This window comes from Corythoichthys intestinalis, chromosome 4, assembly GCF_030265065.1.
Source record: "Corythoichthys intestinalis isolate RoL2023-P3 chromosome 4, ASM3026506v1, whole genome shotgun sequence".
NCBI classification, from domain to species: Eukaryota; Metazoa; Chordata; class Actinopteri; order Syngnathiformes; family Syngnathidae; genus Corythoichthys; species Corythoichthys intestinalis.
This window is the reverse complement of record NC_080398.1, coordinates 48,971,656-48,977,655: the sequence shown is the minus strand read 5'-3', so window position 1 is coordinate 48,977,655 and position 6,000 is coordinate 48,971,656. Positions and strand designations below refer to the sequence as shown.

General features: G+C 42.0%; 1 protein-coding gene across 3 annotated transcripts in view; it reads left to right on the top strand.

Moving 5' to 3' along the window:
• The first annotated feature begins 291 nt into the window (after window positions 1-291).
• zhx2a (zinc fingers and homeoboxes 2a) overlaps window positions 292-6,000 on the top strand; it is a 69,510-nt gene continuing 63,801 nt past the window's right edge. For 2 of the 3 annotated variants that reach the window (XM_057833999.1, XM_057834000.1), the window contains exon 1: window positions 292-699. The gene's annotated coding sequence lies outside the window, so the exon portion shown is untranslated. Of the gene's footprint in view, window positions 974-6,000 lie in introns of all 3 variants that reach the window. The other variant, XM_057834001.1, reaches the window with a different exon arrangement.

The following is a 6,000-nucleotide window of genomic DNA, read 5'->3' as shown; positions in this document are numbered from 1 at the left end:
CTTGAATTTACCACAGTATAACAAGAAAAAAAGCCTCCAGTGCAGTCAAACAACATCAACTTGCAATTGAGTTTTAAAAGTTTGTGTGTGCAGGGGGGCTCGTCGGTGGTCCAAGGTCAGCATCAGTTCCAAAATTCTGTAAGTCCAGAGGAGGTCACTGTTGCGTGATAGGTTTCCAGGCGCCAAAGATCCCTTTTTGTGAGAGCTTGTGTGTCACGCACGCTCAGAGGAAGCAAGAGGAGAAGGGATGTGGAGGGGCGGTGCTTGCTTGTGATGGTTTCATATTCAATGAGGTCGGAACAGACGAGGGCTGACATCAGCAGTAACAACACGGACTTCATTCACCTTAACACCGGTCGTCATGCTTCATGGATGCATCGCTACATCCTCTGTCACATGGGCAGGAGAGTTGGTCCACTTTCTAATGGCCTCCTGTGAACTTTCCACGGCCCCAGCAGCACGCAGCCGCTATGGACGGATACCGGTGCCCCGGTGCGGCATGCAAATACGTACTCTGACGTCGGCGATCATGTGGCTTTTGGCGTAGATCCTCCTTGTGATCGCCGATTTTTTTCTCTCTCCTGTCGCCTGTTGTCTGCCTAGCTACTGGAGCTATAGTCTTTTAAAAAGCTTTTCGCGCATTAGAACGGTGGGATTGGAACGGACGCCACCCGAGCATCGCGACTCAGCATTGGACAGGTGAGGGAAAAAATTGTAGTTTTCATTTGGTTCCAAAGTCCAGGAAGTCAGAAGTGGATTTAGCATACGTATTTGTTTCTTCTCGATGTTTGCACGTCTTCTAAACAGCCCCACGTCTGCGTCTAAATATTTAACTTGTCTCGCCGCGTGAACTTTGCTGCCTGCTGGCTTATCTCCACCTGCGCGCTAAACGTGTCCGCAAGTTTGGAAATATTATTGCTGCTCCCTTATGTTCGACTTTTACTCTGAGACGCCGTAACCGAGTCGAGAGAAGGTAGGAAGCCAGGCAAAGAGTCGGGGAACGAGAAACGTCGGCTCTACTTTTTCTCCTCCTCCTCAGTGGGTCGACATAACCAGCAAAACATGGCCGTCCTCTGCCGACATGTTGTTACGTCGCTCGCGAGAAGGAGGGGAGCATTTGGGGCGAGGGAGAGCTTTTCCCCGCGACTCCGGCGGGTAGAGTGCGTTCGGCTATGCCCTCCCCCGCCGCTGCATGCGCACAGGGGTCCGAGTGCAACTTTAGGAGTCTTGTGTTGTTTATCCACTTTGGATTGTGATGGAGGCGGCGTAACGCGGACAGCCGGCGACGCCTCCTCCCTCTAGAGCAGGCTCGCTGACAGGGGCTCACTTTCACCGCAGTGGGCCGCTGCAAGACGCCAGGCGCGGTTCGTTCTTTTCCCAATGTCAACTTTGGGACAAGCTACTAGCCAACACGCGATCGCACCCTGCCGATCTTTGGTGGTGGTGGGATCTTTGCATCCCGCCTCTTTCTAAAACAAACAAACAAACAAACAAACTGGGCAAACACTATAGCAGACCAATAATTCTGTTTTTGTTCTTCACATGGTATTGTTATTCATTCTGTTATGATGGGAAGACGACATTTGATATTTTAACCCTTTATATGGCAAGTGACTATTTTTGTTCAATTGAGAAAAACAACCTCATAAATACCTGGCGTCATATATACACATACATGCATAAGCGGAGTTTCAGGGGGGCTGAAGGGGCTTGCCCCCCCCCCCCCCCCCCCCCCCGGCTAAAAAGTGTCATTGTATGTAATTGACTCTCCTATATCTGATTTTAAAATTAAGACTTTTCCAGTAAAATATTGTCTCCAAAAATTGTAAAGCAACAAAAATGAATTAAATGAAAAAAAAAAAAATTATAATAGGTCAAAATTATTTTTCGAACAGATCATGTGACTAGCACCTTAGACCAGGGGTCCCCAAACTTTTTCCTGTGAGGGCCACATAGCTTTTCCCTTCTCTGATGAGGGGCCGGGTCAGTTTGTAACAGAAAAAGTGTGAGTGCCAGGAGTGCCAAAATGTAAAAATGTATTGTTTTTCAGAAAGCCACAATCAAATAACCCTTTCTGGATTCTTCACAGAACAAAAGTAAATAAAATAATTATAATAACACTATTAATTAAATAGATAATAACCAAACAACCCTCTCTGGGTTCTTCACAGAAAAAAGCCAGGAAATAAATAACACTATTGGGGGGGGGGGGGGGGGGGGGGATTGTTAAGGTGGCCGGACCAAATGTGGAGGTGGGCCGTATCCGGACCGCGGGCCATAGTTTGGGGACCCCTGCCTTAGACGGTCATTTGCTTTGCCAAGCCAAAACCACCTGAGGACCGAAGAGGCAAAATGCATATACGTAATTTTTTCAAACCCAAGCTTTCAAAAGTGACAACAACTACTGAGCAAGAACCAAGGATTGGAAATGTGGACCATAAAACGCACCACCAAAATGGTGAGTAGAGTTTCAATTTGCCCCCACTAGAGACTCTAATTGTACAACAGAGCCACCACTGGTGTTCTGCCAAATTTTGCACTCTTATAATATTTTGCTCCCAAGGCTGTTGAAGTAGTGAATAAGCCCTCTTTTACATTCACTTGGACTCTCAACATTATCCACAGGTATTAAATAAACAAGTAACATCATAAACATATACATGCTTAACACGAATATGGTGTAAATTAATGCTTAACTACACAGCGAAGACATAAACAGTGAGAGAGTGGTGTGCAGTTGTTGTGTGCACTACCATGGCAGGATGTGGCAGGATGTGTCTGAGGAGAACTTTTGTACATGTCTGTCCATGATCGAACGTAAGTAAATATTCCTTTATTTAAAGAAAGTTAGTAGTGTTGACTTTGTAACTGCTCTATTCGCGGCCCGGTCATTTTTAACATTTCTGATGGGGTGCAAAATTTGACAGAACACCGGCGGGCGTACCATATTCAATGGATGACGATCTTGGCAAAAAGTATAGCTGTCCTAAGCAGCCTGATTTAGAATTCCCCTAAAAAATAATGGGAAACAAAAAAAAATGCTCATTTTCAAACGAACACTCCAAATATAATGTGGAAATTAGCAGAGGTGGGTAGAGTACCCAGAAATTTTACTAAAGAGTAGCGTTACTTAAAAATAATATTACTCAAGTAAAAGTATAAATAAAAAGTATTTGGTGAAAAGAATACTCAAGTAATAAGTAACATTGTGAGTAACTGCTTATAAAGTGGTACCTCGACATACGATCGCGTAGACACACTTTGACATCCGACGTAAAATTTGACTCACCATTTGTTTCTACATTCGATGACATGCACTAAATACGACGACATATGACAGCACCGCAGTTTCTTTGTTTTCCCGCAAGATGGACGCATGGCAAATTTTCTTGTGAGGGAAATCAACATGGGTTCCAACAATGTTAGTGCAGGTGGTGAAAAAAAGAAAAAAGGTGATGCTTACCGTTACCATTGACATGAAGATAGATATGATAGAAAAATATGAGTGTGGGGTGCGCATCTGTGATATGGCTCAACAATACAGCCGTAGACTGTCTATTTTGGTGGTCCTCCTCCGTTTGCCAGTCTGTATAAGTTAAGGTGGCAATTATTATTGTGGCAACATCGCCAAAGAAATCGCCCGCTTTGTCAGGTTTCTAATCATTTATTCCATCAACTTGTGCCTTGTGTTCCCCGCAGCAAGTAAACAAAAAGAAACTAAAAAGGTTAACTCTAACGAGTCAGCCGCACGATGCGTTCAGGTACACCACGCAAACACATTCGCCACATTAGAACCCGGTTTGTTACATTATTACAAGTATTATTATTATTGCTATTATTATATTATTATTCCGATTATTATTCATAATGTATTTATTTTGCTCTTTGTAGTTGATATTTGCAATAGTAACATCAATATTTATTGAGAATTTTTAGTGTAGGTTTTCGGGCTGTGGAACGAATTAATGGAATTATAATGTATTCTTATGGGATAATCCTGCTCGACGTACGACCATTTCGACTTATAAACAAGGTCCTGGAACGAAATAACTTCGTATGTAGAGTTACCACTGTATTTTTGTTGGATTATTTATTTATTTTTAAACAATGGTATTTTTTTCTGAGCACTAAGTTAGCTCTCGTGCTCTCTCTATAGTGATACTGTCCGCCAAAGAAATACGAAGAAAATTTCGACGAGAAAGAAATCAAAATTCTGTACATAAAGTAAGCATTATTCGTCCAAAGAGCATGACTGCCCTCTGGTGGAGAAAATACTTCTGAGTTTAAATTTGAAATTTTTTTGAAATTAAAAGGATCATGTTTTGGTCAATCATCGGTGTCAAATAAAAACTGGGAGAGAGGTTAAAATCTGCGCTTTTGAGTCATGTCTCATTGGTTAAATCGGTAGAGCTGCCCCAGTCATACACGAGGCGCGTTTCTACTAAAGTTGCACCGATACCAGTACCGGCAGGGGGCGCCGATCCGGCCCGAATTGGTGGTATCGGTATCGACGAGTACCAACATTTAGGGCGCCGATACCACCTACTGGCATCACTTGAACGCAAATGCACTGTCCTCCCCACGTGAGCTAACTTCCCAAATCCCGATGCATGACATCTGCATGTCTTTGTCTCGAAATTACCAAACGAAATTAATTCCTTCGTCTTCAATTTTAAGAATGTAAACTTCAACGCATATCCGCGATGTTACACTGCTCATCTAACATGACATTCACTAACGATTAGCATGCGTAAGCTAACGCCTGCGACTTTAGAGCCGATGGGATCAGAAAGGTTAAAACCGTGGGAGACTAAGCAAACTCATGGTTTCATGATGAACAATGAGTGGCAAATTAAGAGCACCGTACTTCAAACTCGTTCTGTTTATGAAAGTCGATTGTCATATGTGTTGTGCAGTAATGAGCAGTAGTGACTTCTGTGGCCAGAAAACACTCAAGCGGCGCAGCGCGCACACTAGACATCATCAAATAGCAACCTAGATGTCCTTTGTTAAATCCAATGCTAACTCCCGCGCGCACACACTAGATATCATCAAATAGCAACCTAGATGTACTACATTAGATCCCATGCCATTAGCTGCGTGAGCCCAGAGCGACGCGTAGTCCATATACTACATTGATGAATTAGAAACCGCCATGACTGAATGGAAGTTAAGCAGGCCAAATCAATCCATACCAGTGACTATAGATAATGCTGCAAATACTGTTAATTCAGTACATGTTACAGATGGACTCGGACCACAAATAGGATGTTTTGCTTATATGGTAAATATAGCTGCTAAGAGAGCTGCAGCAATCAACAGTGTGCCCCACTTTACAAACAGTAAAGATTGTTCTCAGCACTTATATACAAAATTTCTTCAGATCAGTAAAAAGTAAGCACATAAATATTATGCACTAAAATGCGTTTTTATATGCAGTTATTTTTGCTTGTTAGCAAATAATAATAATAATAATAACATTTGTATTTTCTGTTTCAGAGCATTAAATGTATTGAATTGTATCCAAAATCGTACCCTTATCGAACCATGACTTAACTGTATCGTTGCATCCCTTATACGTACATGTATGTATATATACTGTGTATATATATGTATATGTGTGTGTATTTTTTTAAATTTTTTAAAATTTTTGCTAACAGAGTGGTATCGGAATGGTATCTGTATCGGCTGATACTGCACAGCCAGGTATCTGTATCGGTATCGGGCCCAAAAAATGGTATCGGTGCAACACTAGTTTCTACTCTCACGTGTTTCCGCTGGCAGTAAAAAAAACAATAACTATAATATGTAGAATAAAAAGGAAATATGTAACGACTCATGTGTAGCCCAAAGTAGTGGAGTAAGAGTAGCATTTTTTCTTCACAAATCTACTCAAATAAAAGTAAAAAGTAGACCTTAGTAAAACTACTCTTAGAAGTACATTTTTCTCAAAAAGTTACTCAAGTAAATGTAACGGAGTACATGTAACGCGTTACTACC